The sequence below is a fragment of the Ahaetulla prasina genome, chromosome 5, assembly GCF_028640845.1.
Source record: "Ahaetulla prasina isolate Xishuangbanna chromosome 5, ASM2864084v1, whole genome shotgun sequence".
Classification (NCBI taxonomy): Eukaryota; Metazoa; Chordata; class Lepidosauria; order Squamata; family Colubridae; genus Ahaetulla; species Ahaetulla prasina.
In genome coordinates, this window is record NC_080543.1 from 98751761 (window position 1) to 98773672 (window position 21912).

Sequence of the window (21912 nt, forward strand, 5' to 3'; positions counted from 1 at the left end):
GTCCTATGACAAATTTTGGGAAATGTTTACTATTTTTTGCAGGACTGCGGGAGCAGGTTAAGAGAGGCACTTTTTGAATCAGCACCATCAGTATAAACTCTCCCCCAAAGGGGGCAGATTAACTATTTATTTATTTATTTTGTCATAACAGTATATATAAGTATAAGCATGAAAATAACTATATAATATATAAGCATATAAATGAGCATAAGTATGTAATAACTATATTAATTGGATTTAATGAAAGGAACGGATTCAATAGGACAGGAACAGTAGGCACGTTTTGTCCTCTTATGCACGCCCCTTATTAACTATGTCTTAACTGAGCTTGTGAACTCTACATGGTTTTGTTATGTATGGCATTGCTCTGCCAACTTTAATATTGTTTTTGTTTGGTTTGCCGAATGTTAACAGTTGTGTTTAGAACTATTCTTAAGCAAAAAATAAATATTTGGAGATCTAGAAGGATGGCCTCCCTATATTATGGAGTTACTTTGAGCTATGATTAGCTGAATGAATACATACATACATACATACATACATACATACATACATACATACATACATACATATCTGTTATTATGATTTGATTATTTCAGGTACTATCCTGTGAAGGTTGATCAAAAAGTCAAAGAGTGAAGAGAAGAGCAACAAATATGATTAGGGGCCTGGAGGCTCAAATATGTAAAGAACAGTTGCTGGAATTGGGTATGTCTAGCTTAATGAAAATAAGGACTACAGGTGACATGATAGCATTGTTCCAATATCTAAGGGGTTGCCACAAAGAAGAGGGAGTCAACCTATTTTCCAAAGCACCTGAAGGCAGGACAAGAAGCAATGAATGGAAACTAATCAAGGAAAGAAGCAAACTAGAACTAAGGAGAAATTTCCTGACAGTTGGAACAATTAATCAGTGCAACAACCTGCCTCCAGAAGTTGTGAATACGCCAATACTGGAAGTTTTTAATAAGAAATTTTTTTAAAAAAAATTCCAGTGTTGGAGCATTTACAGCTTCTGCAGGCAAGTTGTTCCACTGATTAATTGTTCTAACTGTCAGGAAATTTCTCCTTAGTTCTAAGTTGCATCTCTCCTTGATTAGTTTCCACCCATTGCTTCTTGTTCTACCATCTAAGAGATTGAATAAGCATTTGTCTGAAATGGTATAAGGTTTCCTGCCTAAGCAGGGGGTTGGATTAGAAGACCTCCAAGGTCCCTTCCAACTCTGTTATACTATTATAACTGTGCTTCTATTTGTGACTATTTACAGCTAAATATCTGTAAGAATATTAATATGAGTTTAAACTTGAAGAGAATGCAAAGCATTTTCTCTTAATAAAAAAATATGTCAGTGGGACACATTGCAGCATGCTTAATGTCCATATTCAAATTCCAAAGTTGGACTGTTGAAAGTAATGAAGAAGTGTTGTACACCTCAGATGAGAATATAACAATTTTCTTTTTGTTAAATGAGCCTGACTGTTTTTCCCTTTTTCTTTTTAAGGATCTTGTCCAAATTGGAAAACAAATGCTGCTGTTACAATATTGAAAAGGAATGGATTTGGGCTGCTGAGCTGAGCTGAACTAAAGGTAACAACCTATAAAACCATGAATATCTTAATTTACCTTGTTATTTGTAGTATATACTTCTGCTGTGGTCTCACTAGGTGTCCTTGAGGACTGGAATAACACATTCATTTTAAGGCTGAGGAAAACAAGGCAACAGGGAACTTGGAAAATTTGCATCCCTGGATTGTAGAAGACTGAAGCATCTCTTCCTTCCCATAAAATGGAGGATCACATGTGTCTTCCAGCAGCTGATATTTCTGTAGCTAGGGTCCCACTGCACCACTTTGGAAAGTCACAAGGCCAGGAATAGACAGGATCAATTTATACAACTCCATGCACATATAGTCTTCTCTGCCTCCTCTTTCTTCCCCTCCCATTTTCATATCTGCACAATGAAAATTTCTAACCCCGCAGTTGCTGTGGACACTATCAGTAGGCATATTGGAAAGCCAGACTGATGACAATTGTGCAATTTACAATGCACCCTTGAAACCCAGCAACTGCAATACAATCTATAAAATACCTTCTCATAAACGTCTTCAGAGAGGATTTTAATTGCCATCTGATTTACTACATGCTGAATACCTTCCCTTTGTGCTTGGACAAATTTTGCTGCAGGAGATTTTTCTTTCTTTCTTTCTTTCTTTCTTTCTTTCTTTCTTTCTTTCTTTCTTTCTTTCTTTTCTATCACACTTTTATAGGCCAGCTCTGCATGGCTGGCATGCATTTACTAGCTGCATAATTGGTGGCACAATTCTGCTCTCCTAAACATTGTTATCAGTTAATTAAACTTGAAATGCATCTTTGTTTCATAACATGTTTTGTCAGATTGTTTTCCTTATTTATTTATTATCATAAAATTTTTATTTTATGACTGGCAGATTCTCAGCTCTCCAATAATAATGTAAATCAAAACATAAGACTTTAGACTTCATGCAATTTCCTTTTGGTCTCAAAATACGAAACCAGATGTTTCTGGCACGCTAAAGATGCTTTTCATCTTTTTTTAGATGTACTTGGTTGAGTCAAAGTGTATGCATTTTAAAAATCAACTTATGAAAGTTAAATTTTCTTTGTTCATGTGGGTGTAGTCTGGTTCATATTGCTGTAGCAGCAGTAAGAGACCTTGCAGATAACTCACTGAATTCCATTGAAGAATCAAACATATGTGCCTCAGACAGCAGCAAAAATAGTATTAATAACAGGCCAATTTAAGAATTATGCATGTTTAAACTCTGCAAAGCTATAGAATCTTGAGAGATGGAGGTATATATTATTATTACAGAAAAGGAGGAGGAGGAGGAGGTGGAAATTTTATTCTGTGTATTATTTTATTTTTTCCCTTGGTTAGGATTCCCAGAAAAAAACAGCCTTATTGTTTAGGGACCCTAATTTTATCAGATATTACTTTAAGCTTCTGGATGAACTTACCTTCAATAAAAATAATAGGGAAGATAAAGCTCTAAATGAGACCTGACCAAACTATGATATTTGCTAGGTAATATCATGACTAAGAATAAACCAACTTGCTATCGATTTAAGGTAAATTTGGCCTAATAACAACAGTCTAAACCAATGCCAATGCCATCAGTCTTATGCAAGAACAATGTGTAGTTTGTTTTGGTTCCAGATAGATGATGAGAGAGAGAGGATATGAGAGAGAGAGAAAGAGAGAGAGAGAGAGTCAGTCAATCAGTCAGACAGACAGAGATGATAGAGATAAGTTTAATAACACAAGTTAAGCTCGTGCCTAAACAATGAGGGACTCTATAGGTACAAGAAGAAAGTTAGGATTATTATTTTTTCTACAGTGCTTCAGCCTTTATATCCCATTTTTCAATATTTTCTTGATTTACTGAATAAGTGGATGCTTCAATAACTTAACAACAAAAATTATATTTAGGTGTGTTTCAGTCCAATGTTTTCAATTACTTTAAGATAGTTGTGACTGTAGTACTAGAACGAGACTGTGACACCACATGCTTGAAATCAGGGTATTTTGTTTGGCTGGCCTGCTCCATAAATGGTTGCAGACCGGAGTGGTGGAGTTCATTCGTTTATGATCCTTTCATCTCTTTCCTCATCCAGGAATTGATTATTAGCTAAATTCTTGGATGTAGAACCTCAAAGGCAAAATCTTTGCTTGAGTGAACCTGCATCTGCATATATGCCCATTCAGAGAGACTGTCAGAGATGTGAGTTGGTTTTGCTACTAATGTAAGATTAGATCTGAGATGGCTACCCCTGTCGAGAAAGATATTTCAAAATCTGTTCTATCCAACCAACCAGCAAGAGAATATTCCTAGCACTGGTATAATGGCTCTTCTTCCTTTTCTTTCTAGTAAGGAAAATTGTCTTTTTTTCTAGCCAAGGAGAAATAGCACATGGAATGATACCACACAGTGGAGCACTGGTGCTATATGTCAAAAAAGGGGGAGGGGCAATTTGACCAGAAGGGTCAGAAATGTTAAAGCCAGAATAGAGACATCTAAAAGTTGGCATCCAAAGTCTCCAAGACTTTTTTTTTATTAACATCCACACAAAAACCAGGAAATGATTTGAGAAGCAAATGGATAGGGGCAGCAGTTCTACAGTACTGACTAGACATTGGTCACAAAGGAATGGACTAAAACTGTCACATATCTCAATGCATCCAAGCAGCAGCATCCTACATCCTTCCCAAAAGTTAAACGCAGATTCTATAGAATCAGCATCCCATAAAATGTTTTATACCGTTACTGTAACTAATTATTAAAGAGTAAACATTAGAATCCCTGAATTGCAACAGGACCTCAAGGAGTTTACCTTAATTATGAAATGCTCCATCGACACTCTTGTTAAAAACACACTGTTCAAATTTAACATTAGCCACATCCATTCATCATAAACATATAGCTTTCCCACTGAAAATATTTTAAATCTGATTTTTATTATATCAGAAAAATGACTGTTTATCTTGTGTGTGTCACATATATACTGAGTATATAACATATATATATATATCAGGACTAGTTCCTAGAGTTTTGAAAAACTCCAGAACATAGACATGTACAGATCCTTCTCTTTTTTTCCCTCTCATTTTTTCTTTAAAAAAAGTCAAATGCAACATAACAAACGTATAACCGGCCAGATACCTGCATTATATAAATCTTCATGTTGAGAAGTTTATGACATTTTAGTTAAGAACTTCATTCAGTTTGACGAATTTGACAGCAGCCAATTATGACATTAAACAGGTCATTGTGACTAACCTAAGTCTTTAAGTTATTTCTTTTCTGAATGATTGATTTGAGCCTTTTTTCTCCACCTCTTCCTCCACTGCATACTGAATCTGAAAGATTCAGCTCTTTTAAGCTTCTCAGTCTTCATGTAGGCAGCTATGCTTGCCTTTTATTTCTCTAATATCTCTGGTTATGTAAAATAATCAGTCCCCAAAAAATCAAGACTTATAGGAATTAATACAATTACCTACAAAGATACCATTATAAAATGCCAGTAAAATTACAGTTGCACAGAAAGTAAAGAGATGATGATAGAATATGTTTTCCTTTCTTTGAGGCTTTATGTAAATTTTTATAAATAAAAATACCATGATGCCCTCTGGATAATGATCAAATTTCATAATACTAGACTCAAGATGAACAAAAATGCTGGGCTGGGCTGAGCTGGGCATAGGATGACTAAATAGGTTGTGGTGTAAAGATAGGAAAGTCTTTCTCCCAAAAAAATATATATAACTTAAACCCATCTCCAAATATACTCTTCTCAATTTAACCTGTAGCAATGGTCTTCTTCAACCATTCATTTATGAGTGTACCAAGAATAGTATTGATGAGTGGACCAAGAATGGAACGCCCATATAGTGGTCCTATCTCTTCTTTTCTTATTCTTTGAAGGTACTTTTAAAGAAAAGAGTGCTTATTGTCCATTTATTTCTGTTCAGTTTTTTCATCTGCTGAATCTCGATGATGATTCTTCTTGTTTGTGTTGCAAATGTTGCAAACTTTTAATCACGCTGTATTGACAATGGAATTCTCTATAGCTATTCTGCAGCTGGCACTGCATTTTCTGAATTATTATTAATTCCATTGGCTACAAGGCATTTACAATGAGCTACGGTTCACTCTATGAGAACAATTTGGTCTCCCTTAAGACTCTACTATTTGGCTGAAAGCTAGACTGGATAATCCTACCCTAAAATCTCTTAGGATTACCATGTCTGGGTTAGCAAAATCTCTAGTGGTTTTCCCAATTTTTGCAGCCTAGATCTGTAGTGCTAAATTCTATATGGAAGTAGCAGAAAAAGGCCTCAGTCCAACCATTCCAATGTTTTAATGCCCACTGCCATTCCAATGCATTCCTTCAACCTGAGTAACTAACCCCCCCCCCAATAATATCAATATTTAATTGATTTGGTTTAATTTTTTGTCTTGTTTTGGTTTTTCAGGGGACCTTGTCCCTTAACAGCTTGGCCACCTACAAGCCATTCAAAAGGAGCCATTCAAAGGGAGACACAGCCTTCACCCGGACAGAATTTCAGGTCTACTTTGCCTTGGAGACTATACTTTGTCTCGGAGACTGTACTTTTTGCTGTCTGGAATAAATTAATGGGAACATCTTCATGATGCCATTCTTATGCCATATTTAGACAAACAAAGGACTTCTCATATCCTGTTTGCTAGAAGTTTATTCAAAAGCTGGAAAATGGTTGAAATGTTCATAGATCCCAACAATATAAGAAAGGGAAATCAAAATCAGATAATACACAGCAATGGCACTTCTCTATATAGGTATCTATCTATAGCTAATTTAACTAAATTTAAGTAGGAATGGTTCTCCTATAAATCATCCATCATACACCAAAGCAAGTTTAGACATTTGGAATACTATTTCAAAAAAAGAAGAACTAAAAGGTTAATCAATCATAGAATTAAGGCAAATAGAATTAAGGCAAGTCCCAAGAGTAATGTTGCAGGATCCAATCTGGATCGATCACTGGGATCAGAGATTTAGTCTTCTTAGCTTTTGGACTTGTGCTGGAGCCCATCCTAAAGGAACTACCAGAATGTGTGCTTTGGGCTATTCTAGGCACCACATAAATGCTATAGAATAGCCCAAATAAATGTTCATAGTTCCATTCAGATTTCTTGTTCTACTTCTCCGTGAACCTGGCCTGTCCCCAAATATTCATTATGCAGTGAGAGAAAAAGGCAGCAATTTTATTTTGAATATGCAGGAAGGATAGTCATTGGTAGCCACCACATTGCCTATATCACCTGCTAGGTTGCTCATTCCTTCCACCTTTTTTCATATCATCTAAAAAAATGTCAAGGACTTTCTGAATGAGTTTCCACCTTTCCCTCCTTCAAGTATTTCTTTAAAACCTGGCTGTTCCCTTAAGCTTTTGGTTAAGATGGATGAGATGGCCCCTTGAGATGACAGTGGATAGGGACAAATGCCTTTATCCCCTTGAATGTTCCCTTTCTATGTCTGTTTGTCACTTTTATGGTACTATTATTCTTTTAATATTTTGAAGCAAAAAAAATTACTTACTCTTTTGAAGAGTAAGTTTGGAGTGGGGCATCCTCACAATTTATCATACCTCCTGCAGCCCCAGTGATCTCCAGAATCATTGAGCAACAGTTTTTGTCAATTCCCATCAACCCAGCCCTGGTCCAGCACTTTGGAAGAGAAGCAGATTATAAAGAAATACCAAAGGCTGATTCAGTGATGGCCAACATCAAATCTTTAAGCCTGTCTTATCCCCAAAGGACCAGTCTTCTGTCACCTGGAAATAAGGTTCATCGCTCACCAGAGTAAAGAATGGATTCCTAAGGCCCACACTGACATATGTTAAAAAGTTATCTGGATGTTTGATGAAGAAAAGTGCCAACTGTCACCTCAATGACTTTGCAAATGCTTTTAAACAGTCTTGCAAATTTCTATTTTTGACATGGGTAAAATATAAACCATTTTTAGCAGCTAATTTTATTAGCACTGTAGTACTTTAATTAGAAGTAACTCATTCATTTTAATCGCTTCCTTTTGCTTTCTCCCACTTACCCTCTTCCCCTTGAATCTTTTGTGCACCTATAATTTAAAAAAAAATAAAGTACAAAGCAGGATAATAGATGCCTATAAAAGTAGCGAAATTTTCCATTAGGATAATCTGTCACCCATTTCCATTTTTTCCTCTTCCTTTTCCAGGGAAAGAAAGCATAATCAAAAGCCTAAATGACAAAGAGTTGACAGTAAGATTCTGTAGTAAATGATTCCAGAGTTGCTGGCCTGCGGAGATGCTGAAGAAGTCCCCAGCAGACCTGATTAATTCCAGTTTCTCCAGCTGCCGGGGGAACAGAGGCTAAGCAGTTTCACAGAGAGGAGCCTATTACCACGACGAGGCTGAAATAGATCTAATCAAGTCACAGCCGCTCCAAAGAAAACTTTACAGGTTTAGCTCACTAAAGTAGTGCTTTAAGATGACTACAAAGGATCATGGGAGTCTAAAATCATTTAGGCTTTATTGTAGCTTAAGGAGGGTTTTTCTTTCTCTCTCTCTCTCTCTCTCTTTCTCTGTTTTTTTTCTTTTTTCTTTTTTGCTACTGCTGCTGTGTGGTTAGGCCATACTAATTTACTAAACATGACAATAATTTCACTTATGTGTGACATCATTGGTGTAAGCTTCCTTTTTTCATTTTATTTTTTACTCTCCTTGTTACTATGATCCTTTTCCCTCAGCAAGATTTATGACTATTTGCCTGGTGGAAACCCCTGCATCTTTCTAAGAACGTTCATAATTCTTAGGTAAAGGTTCCCCTCACACATATGTGCTAGTTGTTCCCGACTCTAAGGCGTGGTGCTCATCTCCATTTCTAAGCCGAAGAGCCAGCACTGTCTAAAGACGTCTCTGTGGTCATGTGGCCGGCATGACTAAATGCCAAAGGCGCATAGAACACCGTTACCTTCCCACCAAAGGTGGTGCCTATTTTTCTACTGGCATTTTTTACGTGCTTTCTAACTGCTAGGTTGGCAGAAGCTGGGACAAGTAACAGGAGCTCACCCCATTACGTGGCACTAGGGATTCGAACCGCTGAACTGCCGACCTTTCGATTGACAAGCTCAGCATCTTAGCCACTGAGCCACCGTGTCCCTTCATAATTCTTACACATAATTACACATAATTCTTACACATGATATAATGTCTGTGTGCAATAATACAAATTACAGAATTTGCACCAGTCAAGTCATCACAAGAATGATATGCAACATGTCCGTAGCTTCCTTTGCACAATGATGTGCAAGAGGTCACTGCCTTCCCCTCCCCCATGGCAGAGGCCCATGGTAATATATGGCTCTTCAAAAGTTCTCTCACTACACCTCCCATCATCTTTAATCAGAATTAGCCAGGTGAAGCTGGTGTTCAACACACTGGAATACCAGGTGCTGCTCTACCCTAATTCTTTTGCAATCAATTATGGGATTACAACAACATAAGAACCTTTGGGTTATGTACATCTTTGGGATAATAATGATATTAGGCACAATTCATCTGAAGATAAAAACGCTCAGTTAAGTTCCGATTCTCAATGGCAGAACAAGTAAATCAGTGAGATTAAACTCTGCATCACTATAGCTGGAACGTTCTCAACATTCATATATTTACCCATATTTTAATATTACATAATTTATGTTAGACTTTTAATAATGTGTGCTGATAAACAAGATTTGAATGAGATAACTTTATAGGGAAAGAGAAATTACTATCAAAGGGGATGGGTTATTTGTAAGTCGGGATATATAAATAAAAATTTGCTGTTTTTTCAGTGTTTCTTAAGTTTAAGACAAGTGCATTATGGTGATTGGGGAATTCTGGGAGTTGAAATCCACATGTATTGAAGTTTTCAAGGTTGAGAAGCACTGTCTTTGTGGATATTGCTAACTTTTACATATTGTTCCATACTTTTCTATTTGTTATCTTAATAAAAGAATAAGCCTGAAAAGGCTTATTCTAATTTCAATATCATATGGTCTTTCTCCACAATTTTAACTTAATATGCATTTTTAAAATAATCTACACTATTTTAGACTATTTCCAGTCAAGCAACTATATTAAATGCTAAATTTGGTTTACAACCTTTTTCAGTAGACATTGGTTTTTGGGATATATGTTTCCCAAATATCCAATTTTCATCAGATGTTTTGAGAAAGAGAAAAGAAACTGGTGGAATTCATTCATCTTATTGATGCCACTACAAAGTTGATGACGGCAGTTCAAACCTATCTGCTAACTGAAATGTATATCACATTTCTTTTACATTCCTGAGAACTTTGGCTGAAGTTTTCAGAATTTTCCCTATTTGTAAATTCCAGAACAAATTTCTAATAATATATTATCAACCTTACAAATTTTATTTAGTCTGTTCTGATGGACCTACAATTCATTCCTAGCCCCAATACAACTAACACATGCACACCAGACTCTAGTACCTAACCTCCCTAATTCTAGAATATGCGGTCTAGATCCAAACTAAAATATAAATCTAAAATGAAGATAATTCTTATTAGCTTTAGAACCTGTTAAATGAATTGCAGCTATAATTAAAATTTATAAGGAAAAAAAGAGAAAGCAATATAGTTTGTGAAAGTACAATATGTTTTCTGCAAGTTTTGAAAGTGTTTCATTTCCATATAACAAATTTATTGATATATAAATTCAGAAAGCAACATTTTGCATAGATTACATCTTGCTTTGTCTGAACAATGTATGATACTTTGCTACAGCATTTGCAGTTGGATTTAATTGTACCTATAATTGGGAGGAAGCACATAGCATACACACATTTATATTCCCAAAGTGACTGTTAACTTTTTTAAATAACTAGACTAAGATCTTGTGTCCATAGTAGTAATGGAAAAAACAAGCACACAAACAAACAAATAAACCCCTAAACCACAAAAATATGTAATATTGTTTCTCTCTGCCTCACCTAAACCTATTTGTATTAGGAAAACAAAAATGTGTGTGTGTGTGTGTGTGTATTATTCATATTTATATATTTAAATGTTTATACATACACACAAACACATACACACACATATATATACATACATATAGTATTCAAATATGCTGTATATCTTCTAATTAATTAATAGAACAATTGAACAAAAATGAAAAATCAGTGGCTTACTGAATCATAAAAATATTTTTATAAACTTTTCAAAAACTCTGTATTGTCTGAACTATACATTTCAAAATTAATCTTGAATTAGCTCTTAAAAGTGGTTGTGTGTCTTTAATTATGCAGAATGTACACAAATTTAATGAGTTTTTAAATATTAAAACTATTCTCTGTTGTCACCACTGTGAGCTCTTAATTTACAGAGCAATTAAGTCAGGACCCTCATTTATCAGTACATGTGTGTTTGTTGAAAATGTAGTCAGTTTTTATTAATTGATGCTATAGAAATACTGAAGTAAAATTAATGTGTGTGCTTCAGAGGTCATGCCGGCAGGACTGGGTAGCTATCAAGGAGCAAGACGTGAGATAAATAAGTAACTGCTATTTCATGATTACACCGGAGATATCAAGTATTAAGAACTGAAGGGACAACTTTATCTAAAATGCTCATGAGTTTGAGCTTCTTCTGTGTTTGTGTAGGTGCTTGGCAAGAATTTCTCATGGTCAGAGAAGAGAAATATCTAAGATTTTATTCAGGTTATTAAATTCTATTCACCACTCATGTGTTAGATAACAGTCACCATAATCCCCAGACAATATGGTTATTGGCACATTAGCTAAGGCTTATGGGTATTGACCCAACAAATCTGGACTGAGAAGGATAGTTTCTAATGTTGTCATGTATTTGTATATATAAACAATTTGTAATGTTTTCTGCTGTAAGGGCTTTCTTATGCTGAGATTAAATTTGTAGGAAGAAATGACATTTTGAAGAGTTTGAAACCATTTTAATGGCAATCTGTATTAACAATATAGTAACAACGGCAGTGTTTCTCAAGTTTGGCATCTCTAAGAAGTGTGGACTTCAACTCTCAGAATTCCTTGACCAGAATCCTAGCTGGGGAATGCTGGAAGTTGAAATTTTCACACAACATAAAGATATAAGTGTTGCAAAGGATCCTGGGTCAATCAAATAGCAATAGCGCTTAGACTTATATACTGCTTCATAGTGCTTTACAGCCCTCTCAAAGCAGTTTACAGTGTCAGCATATTGCCCCCAACAATCTGGGTCCTCATTTTACTGACCTCGGAAGGATGGAAGGCTCAGTCAACCTTGAGCCTGGTGAGATTCGATCTGCCAAACTGCTGGCAGCTGGTGCTCAGCAGAAGTAGCCTGCAGTACAGCACTCTAACCACTGTGCCACCGCAGCTCTTTGCAGATGCTTTGCAGACACATACTGTATACATATTAATATAGACATGATACAATAGCTTAGTGATGAATGATGACTCAGTCAAGTGGTCCTGTGTTGGAATGTAATGGGCCAGATTTCCAGGAGAGAGAGGGTGCACTTCAGAGAAGTAAGAGACAACTCAGTTCAAATAGCTTGTAAGAGAAAAAAGGAGTGAAGACAGCATCTCCCTAATAGTTCCCAGAATATATGATGTAGAAAAAAGGTTGCTTTGATTTTGCAAGATTGATGTCAGCCCCCACCCCCCAAAACCAAGAAAGACACAAATCTTCCAAGCAGGTTTTTTTTTTAATTGTTGCACATCTATAGACAGTGTCTTGCCAGACTGAAGAAGCCTATTTCCTACATCAAGCATATATGCTGGGAACTTTTAAACAGCAGCTGTCTTCACTGTCTTTCACACAAATTATCTGAATTGAGTTATCTCTTACTCCTTTGGAATGCACCCTTTCCCTTGAGGGAATCTGGTCTACTAGATTCTCCATCACAGTCCCTGATGAAGAGCATGAATTTATTCTGGCATTTTTCATGTACCTAGTCTTCTCTGTAAAATGACATCATTGGGCACTACCTGCAGCTTACCAGCACATTAAAAAGCTGTGCCATTATAGATTGCCCTATTGCCAGCTGTATATCTGCAGCTAGAAAACAGCTGCACTGGTATCTGAGAACAGACATCTATGAGAAGGAATAGGAATGGCTGTGGAAGAAATGAGAGGAGAGATATGGTATTGGGGATATCAAAAGCGATATCCACTGGGTATCTTATGCACTGGAGACAAATTCCTTGTGTGTCCAATCACATTTGGCCAATAAACCTATTGTTCTGTCAAATCCTGTCCTGTCCTGTGTCCTGTTCTATTCAAGAGACATATTTGTCAGACCAGGAAAAGGTTTTCTGGCATCCACCCAGACAGGATTAAAGATGCTAGATGAGATCCACAGAGATAGCTGGATATTGATTTGCTTGGAAGATAAGGACCCTGAAAATAATCAGGTGCAAGGACCCTCCATTTTAGCTGTTGCTTTCTTTGCCTATCAAACATATGAAATCAGACCACTTGAACGCAATCAAAATCTAGGCAGCTTACAGAATTTATATATGAAAAACAAGGTTCAAAATCAAAGTGTGCTATTAAAATGCTAATGATACAAGCTACTAATTGATAAAGTTGCAATAAGTGGCATTGCTAATACAGGAAAAGTTACAATTGTCTTTCTGAGAAGATTAAAAAGTTTGCTTGCTATCTCTGCCTTTTTCCTATCTTGGGCATCCTATAAAACCAAGTCTAATCCACAGCCATAGCAATTGGGAGTTGCATTCAATCCTCCAAAAATCTAAGCCCTTCTTTAACCAGGTTGCACAACAAAGTTTGTTTTCAAGACAATATTATATTTCATGAGTAACATAAATTCATCTTGAGATTCACATAATAAAAGGGTACTTACTTGGAAAAATTGGTCAAGTTTGATCATTCATGGCCCACTGGGGAAATCTGGGAATTGAAGTTGCTGAGATTTAGAAACACAAGATTAAATGAAAGAGAATCTGAGATCCTCTACCATTCCTTTGCTTACATTGCACAATATGTAGAAAAGTTTGGGAATAGATAGCACACACTGGGCTTGACTCTTGGTATATACAGTAAGCCTTTCTGAGAAGGGATTGTTTCAAAGGTAAAGGAGAAACTAATATTTGATTAAATATTATTTGTTTCTTATTTTCTATGATCTAGTATCCTCCTTCTTTTATTGTTATTTGGAAATAGGAATGCAGCTAGTTTGTAAGGTAGCAAGCTGAACAATGACTTACCATTAATGTGGGAATAGAAGCTCAGCTTGTAATGTCTTTCCAGCGTAAATGATTTCTTGACCAAAGAAATAAAGTGATCCTCTGTCCCCAGCAGTTAAGGTTAAAGAAAATGCACCAGATTCTAAATCTCTGCTGCTAATGTTCTCTCTTGACTTCTGACCCACCTGAGCAGCACTAAGTTTGATGGGACCATGCCAAGCCATCCTTTGTAACCCATAAGATGGTTAATATGCTCCCATTTCTCATTCAGACAGTCAACAGAGGGGGAAAAAGGCAGCAGGCCAACACATGCTGTCTCCAGCAAATGCTTAGTAATAAATTGCTCTTTTGGCAGGGCAGAAGACAAATTTTTCTTTCTTTCTCTTTCGTTTCTCCCTCCTTACTCCTGTGCTGAGGTGAGTGGTGGGAGATTCTTCCCCCCCCCCAACCTGGGCCTGGCTGCCGATGCCCATAAATTTAGCCCCTGCTTCTGCCTGGGCCTGTTTATGGGTCACTGATGGAATACTAAGGCGAGTGCATTTTTAAAGCCCTAGCTTGATAATCATGGTAATTGATGTTTGGAGGGAACTGCTAGCTCTTAGGAGCACAGGGGTCTATTTCTCCCAGTGAGGCCCTGCTCCATATTATCAGTCCATTCCATAATTAAATATCACTCTTTTACAATATGTTTCAGGCTCCTTAATGAGCCTAAAGCAGGAATCGTCACCTCTTTCCCCTCTGAGCTTTATTTGCTTGTTATTAAACAATGTTATTGAGCTGCCTCCTTTCTCCGTGTTGCCAAATCTGCATCATTTCCGTTTTATAATTGTGCAATTAGAGCCAGCCCTTTGCTTTCATACATCAGCAGGACCTGAGCATGAGTGAACGAGAGAGAGAGAGAGAGAGAGAGAGAGAGAGAAAGAGGGGAGTGTGTGTGTCAGGTGTTCACCGTGAACTCAAATGCATCTTATTTTCATTAACTACCAGATTTTGCAGAATGGGAAGCTATTTATCATGATCTGTTTTCTACCTCAAGCTATCTATACCCCACCCCACTCTTGTGACTTCCGCAGTGACCTTGTGCTGTGTTGTTGAGTGTCCAATTTGCTTCATGGTATTATGTGCTTGCATAAATTGGAACACCTCTCCCTTCAATCTTTTTTTCCCCTTTCTCCCCCCTAGACATTTAAAAGTGCAACTAAATGATGTTTTTTCTACAGTGTACCCTTCCCTTGAAGCTAATAAGCAGGGTAATACCAGCAATTTCATCTACAAATTACATAAATACAATCCTCTTCTCCCATATACACTTACATATATACTCTTTCTTTCTCTTATGTGCATGCGCTTTTATACACACACACACACACACTTAAGCTGGTCTAAGCAGTGTATTAAGTAGCTGAAGAAAATCCATTCACATTCTGCTGTGTCGCTTTCTTCTCAAGTCATGAACCCATCACAGACTTTTTCTAGCTGTAGGTTGCCACGGTGAAGATTTACAATGCCAGTTATTCATACATCTGCCTTCTCTTTTTTCCCCCTTATTCTTAAATCCCTTGGGCGAGGGCAACCTTGATACTGAAACTCGTAAAATTCATGCAGGCTTATCATCTTTGGTGAAGGCTTCAGGCATGCATTACCGTATCCAACTGCCTGCTCCCGCCATGACAGAACTAGGCCCCATAGCTTTTCTTTTTAACAGGGTAAAGGACAGAAAAAAGTATCATTGTGCTTTTAAAAAAAAACACTATAAAGGGTGTGTGTTTTTGTACATATGTGTTTCAAAGTTTTATCTTTTTCACTTAATGAATTTTAAATTTGCTTTAATTATGTTTGTCTCTAAGGAGTAGCATAAATTTAAATTCAAGCAGTTTTGTTGTTTAAAGTAGCCTCTAAATTTTGTGGAGTAACCAAAAAAAAAAAAAATCCAGTCTTGGTTGATGTGCAGACTGCATTATGAAAGCAGACTCTGAAGTCCACATCAAAGGAATAAACCTGGAATGATTTTTCACATGCACATTTTAAATCTCTTCCTCCCTCCCTCCCACCCCCCAAACCCCCCACCCCCCTCTCTCTCTCTCCCTCTCTCTCTCCCTCCCTCCCTCCCACCCTCCCCGATTGGCAGGAACTAAAACTAAATAGCTTAGAACAGCTAGTTTTAAAATATTAAATATTTCTAATTTATCAAATATTTTTGTTACTAAATCGCATATTTTGTTTATGTAATCATTTTCTCTTCTTCTAAGGAAGCTCTGATTAGACTTCTAGATTTCAGACTGCAAACATGATATTTAAAGTGCTCATTTTTGCATGCCACAATTTATCTTGAGTTCCCTGGAAATCGTGAGAGTTGAGCAAGTTTTGATGAATGGCCCCAAAGGTGCTTTTTCAGGAGGCAACTGGGCTTTCTTGTTTTATCTTTGAAGACGTTTCACTTCTTATCCAAGAAGCTTCTTCAGCTCTAACAGGATAGTGGAGAATGGAAGGATTTATAGACGCGGTGGCTCAGGGGCTAGAACGTTGAGCTTGTCGATCGAAAGGTCAGCAGCTCAGCAGTTCCAATCCCTGGTGCTGCCATGTAACGCGGTGAGCTCCCATTACTTGTCCCAGCTTTTGCCAACCTAGCAGTTTCGAAAACATGTAAAAATGCAAGTAGAAAAAATAGGGACCACCGTTGGTGGGAAGGTAACAGCGTTCCGTGCGCCTCTGGTGTTGAGTCATGCCGGCCACATGACCTCGGAGACATCTTCGGACAGCGCTAGCTCTTCGGCTTTGAAATGGAGATGAGCACCGCCCCCTAGAGTCGGCAACGACTAGCACGTATGTGCGAGGGGAACATTTACCTTTATCCTGTCAGAGCTGAAGAAGCTTTTTGGATGAGAAGCAAAACATCTTCAAAGAAAAAACAAGTTGCCTCCTGAAAAAGCACCTTTGGGACAACCATGACCTGGATGAATAAGAATCTTTACAGACTTTTTATGAATGGATACTGGATTTGGTCATTTTTATTATTTGTTACTGTTTTTCCCTTCGTTTGGGTGTTTTGTTTTGTTTTTGGCTAGGCATGGGAGATTGATCACTGAATCTACAGTCTTGATTAAAATCTCAGATAGGATAATGTTGCGTTTTGTAATAATGCTTTGTCTAGAAAAATGGATTGCATTCAGTTAATTGACTTTAGTTCCTAAAGAGCTCACCCAATATAGACGTGGTCATGCTGGCAAGTCCTACTCACAATATCCACATCAACTCTTGACAAATCTTTGCATGTTTTAGCATGAAGATCTGAAAGGAGCTTACAGATATATTAAAATGTTTTCAGAATTTGGGGATCCTGTAGATCCTGTTCCACAAGAGTTGTTCAAACTGGGAAGATTTACATGAGTGGAGTCCTTGGTTGTCTCTGAGTTTGGTGTTTGCTCACAAATGTTTTATTAACCAACCAGGTTACATCATTAGTACAAGTGAGTGTAGGGTTTATCCAGTGGTGGAATTCAAATTTTTTTACTAATGATTCTGTGGGCGTGGCTTGGTGGGCGTGGTGTGGCTTGGTGGAAGTGACTTGGTGGGCATGGCAGGGGAAGGATACTACAAAAACTCCATTCCCATCTCATTCCAGGAAAAGGATACTGTAAAATCCCCATTCCCTCTCCACACCTGGGGAAAGGATATTGCAAAATCCCAGTGTGTGATTCCCATCCCACACTGGGGCCAGCCAGAGGTGATATTTGCCGGTTCTGCAAACTACTCAAAATGTCTACTACCGGTTCTGTGAACTGCTCAAAATTTCCTCTACCAGTTCTCCAGAACCTGCTGAATTTCACCTCGGTTACTCCTTGTTTATACACAGTAGCTTAAACTGCCAGGTTTGGGGGAGGGAGCAGTTTACCCTTTTAGTTCATTGATTAGGCTATTGTTTTGTGCTTGATTGTTTGTCTGGTGTTAATCCTTGCTTACTTGAACACTGGCTGGTGGCAGGGCAAGTTGCTGTTTTTAAACAAGGAAAAAACCTCATTCTACTTGCATTGGTGATGTTAATAAATTGGGTAATGAAATGTCTGCAAGCAAACAACCAAGCTCAGAGAGCACAAGGACTACACAGTTCTACCATGACCTACATATCTTATTATAACTTCTATTAGTCTTTGGTAACTCACTTCAAAATCCCAATTGTTAGAACTATGTTTGTTTCTTGGTTTATGTTCTAAGCCACACTACCAGTTTTAGCTATAGAGTCCACGATAGCTTTAGGTGTTCCTAGTATGTAAATAAAACTTCAAAAACTTCTTTCACATCTTCATATTAAACTCATGTAGAAGAGTAGGTGAGGGATGTGTGGGAATGAGCTTCAATGAATAACTAGGTTTTCTTCCCCAATTTAGGTCTTTGAATGAATGCATTATATCCATTATGGTTTCCCATTTATGTCAATTGATGGAGCCAACTCTTTTATTTTAGGCAGCTTGAAGGGGTAATCTGTGATATCCAACATTTAGTAAATACAAAACAATGGATAAATAGGTCTATCTCACACCCTCTTCTTCTTAGCCACTTTTTCCTATTATTTGAAACTTCTAGGTTAAAAGAAAAGTTGAAGGCAGAGAGAGTTTTCGGTGTGAGAACTCAAATTTCAATCTTTTCTTTTTGCTTGTATCAAAGGATAGCATTTATGGGATATTGTCAAACATATCTGCTACTGAGTAAGTAATGGCATAAATGTATATTCCCTGTACATATGAAAAAAGAAGAAAAATGGACAGAGGGAATTTAACAGGAGGGTTATATCCTAGCTGGTAACATCTTCCTGTTTTCTAATTTCTATAGCATAAAATCATTGTAAATCACACAAAAGCAGCATTCCCACGCCTAGAAGTGCAGTAAGAATGGTTGAACAATTGAACTTTTACAAATTCTGATGTGAACTGACTTGATCTTTACATCTTGAACGACCAAGTTGTTCACATTTCACACTCCATTGAATCTTCTGAAGCAATGCTGAATTCTAACCTTCCAGGATATTCTGGGGCATTTTTTTTTATTGAATGTTACAATTCAGTGTATTGAAACTAAGCCTGAACAATTGAGAATATTTTCACCAGTGCAAAACAAAAGAAAACAATAAAGGCCTTTCTTTTCATATGATTTGAAAAAATATATAGAATGTATTATTTATATAATGTCATTAGTGCAGATGTGATTTTATAAAGATTTGCAAGCCATGTTGCAAAATGCTGCAAAATGCCCAGAACAATAAAAATTTCCCTACTTACAAAAGGGCTGGCATAGATGTCTAAGCCAATCATGAAACAACTTTTCCTGGATAGTATAGTTATTCTTTGCAGTGTTCTTGGAGTTCTACAGGAACTACCTTACTTTTTTTTCCTGAAAAAAATGACATGTCTTCCAACAAAATAATGCACCTTATCACTCCATTTTTTATTTATATATGTAAGGAAAGGGAAGGACCTTACACATACTCTTTTCGGGGGGGAAATCAAACTCCAAAGGCTGAAGCTTTATTGTCATTATAGCTGTATTGTAATTACATCTTCACAAGAGGTAAGGCCAGAATTTTTGGTTGATGTATTTATTTATTTTAGTTGAGGGAGTTAAATAAAATAAATTTCAAACTTATTAATGCTTAGATGGGGAATGGGATAGAAATTAAGAGTCATCACTTCTTAAATTTATAGTATACTGCTGAATTGGAGGAGGAAGTTGGAGGTAGGGGGAAGGGGGAGGTGGGATGGAGATGGAGATGGAGAAGGAAGATGAGGAGGAGGAGGAGGAGGAGAAGGGGGAGGAGGATGGTTCTGTGTTTGGATCGGTCACATGGTCTATAACTATGGTATGTTCTCAACTGATATTTTAGTTATTCTATGATAGAATAGAATAGAATAGAATAGAATAGAATAGAATAGAATAGAATAGAATAGAATAGAATTTTTATTTACCAAATGTGATTGGACATACAAGGAATTTGTCTTGGTGCATATGCTCTCAGTATACATAAAAGAAAAGATACCTTCATCAAGGTACAACATTTACAACACTTAATGATAATCATAGGGTACAAATTTAACACTTAATGATACAACACTTAATGATAGTATGACTTGGTGGCATCTGAAGACCTATCTTTTCACCCTTCATATGTAGCATTCACTTTTCAGTGTGAATGCTACATATGAAGAAGTTTTTCATTTAAACCTAGAGCAGAATAAAAATAAAAGTTAATGACTAATTGGAAAAGTATGCATTTTACAAGGTCCAAAAATCAGTTTATTCATTAAAAATGTGATGGAATTTATTGTACACCACTGGGTATGACATTGTTCATAAGAATTATAAAATAGTTATCTCCGTGTTCTCTTCTTCCAAAAAAATATGACAGAGCCAGCAAAAAAAAAAAAGATTATAAGTACTTGTTAATCACCTTTGCAATATGCATGTGTTTCATTTTGTTTTATATTTCTGATAAAACTGATGGACACCCAACTTTCCCCCCTTCTAGTCTTAGTTTATTTATAGCTATAGACAGGTGAAGAATCTGTACTTAGGTTATGGCTTGGCACCAAATTTGTGGCACAAGAAATGTAAACGTAAAGATTAGCACATGATTCCTCTAATTTTGTTAAAGAAAGGAGAAATTCTTCAATAATTTCTCTATGGCAGGTCTCCCTTAAGATGTGACCCTAGCCCTGTACTGAAAAAGCCCAGTGGGCAAAATTTCCTGGTGGCACCTTTCAAGATTTAATTGAAAGTCAGAAAGCAGAAGATGGGAACCATTAGTGAGATGATTGTACAGTGAAAGAAAAAAGATTCATACCAAATCCTTGGTCGCTTTGTCACTAAATAGGTGCAAGAACATTGCATATTGCATTCCACCTCTGAAAATTTTCACTTTGAAAGCATTTTTGAAAGTCGTGTCTTTTTAATAAAAGAGAAGGGTATTGAGAGAAAACAATAAGAGGGATTTCTCTGCCTACACTGAATTAAATGATCTGTTTTTTCCAGAATCTCAAGGAGAATATAAATTAAGATTATCAATCCTAATACAGCTTTCAAATACATTTGTGCAAAGGTCGATAACCTTAGCTTTTGAGCCACATGAAGCTCCAAAGTTCACAAGGCCAGTTCAAGAGATCTCTTGGAAGAGAAAATTCAAGGTCTACCAATGGTGGTAGAGAAATTGGAACATTTGTTTCTTTCCACAGTTTACATTTCAAAGACTTTTGCCTTTGGTCAAGCATAGCTCATTAACAAACTGATCCTGGAGAAATGCAGTTTCCATATCCATGCACTCAGCTATATTGCACTTCTGAATTTGTAAACCAGCATATGCAATGCAACTCAGATCACTGAGAAACTAAGGTTTAAGGTACCTTCTATAAACCATTCAGAGGAGGATGGGAAGATACAGTAGCCAGGGGCATCTGCAGGGAAGGTGTCAAAATAGTCAAGAGGGTGGCCATGTGCACATGTTTGAAATGAGAAACATAAAAAAGAGATGGAGTCTTGATTGCATGTTGGCTGCCTCTATCCTGACTGTTTTCAATCTCCTTCAACAGCTTTCTACTATCCCTGTTTTGATCAGAGTGATGGTCACATGACAATGGGATGCTGCCATTACCATAAATACATGCCGGTTGCCAAGCACTTAAATTTTGATCACATGACCATGAGGATACTGAGAGAGTCATAAATGTGAAGACCAGTTAGAAGTCATTTTCTTCAGGGCCATTGTAACTTCAAACAGTCCCTAAACAAATTGCTATAAGGACTACCTGTAATACCTGTAATAATAATAATCAAACATACACATCTGCCTATCCCAGGTCTACAAAGATGCCAAATCCAGTCTGAACATCTGGCTGAGTATGTGACTAACCATAATAATGAGAATCCCACATTTAGAAATCAATAATACGGAATTACACATTTAAAGTGTAAATATATGTACTGTACTCCTTATCAAGATATGGAAAATTATGGACATCTTTTAAAGTGAAAGAAAAATTTTATATGAAAACATAACAAAGTCAATAGATTCCCTCAGTCAAAGGTGTAAATAGCAGCTTTTGAATGACATGTTAAAACGCAAAGGAATAAAATGAT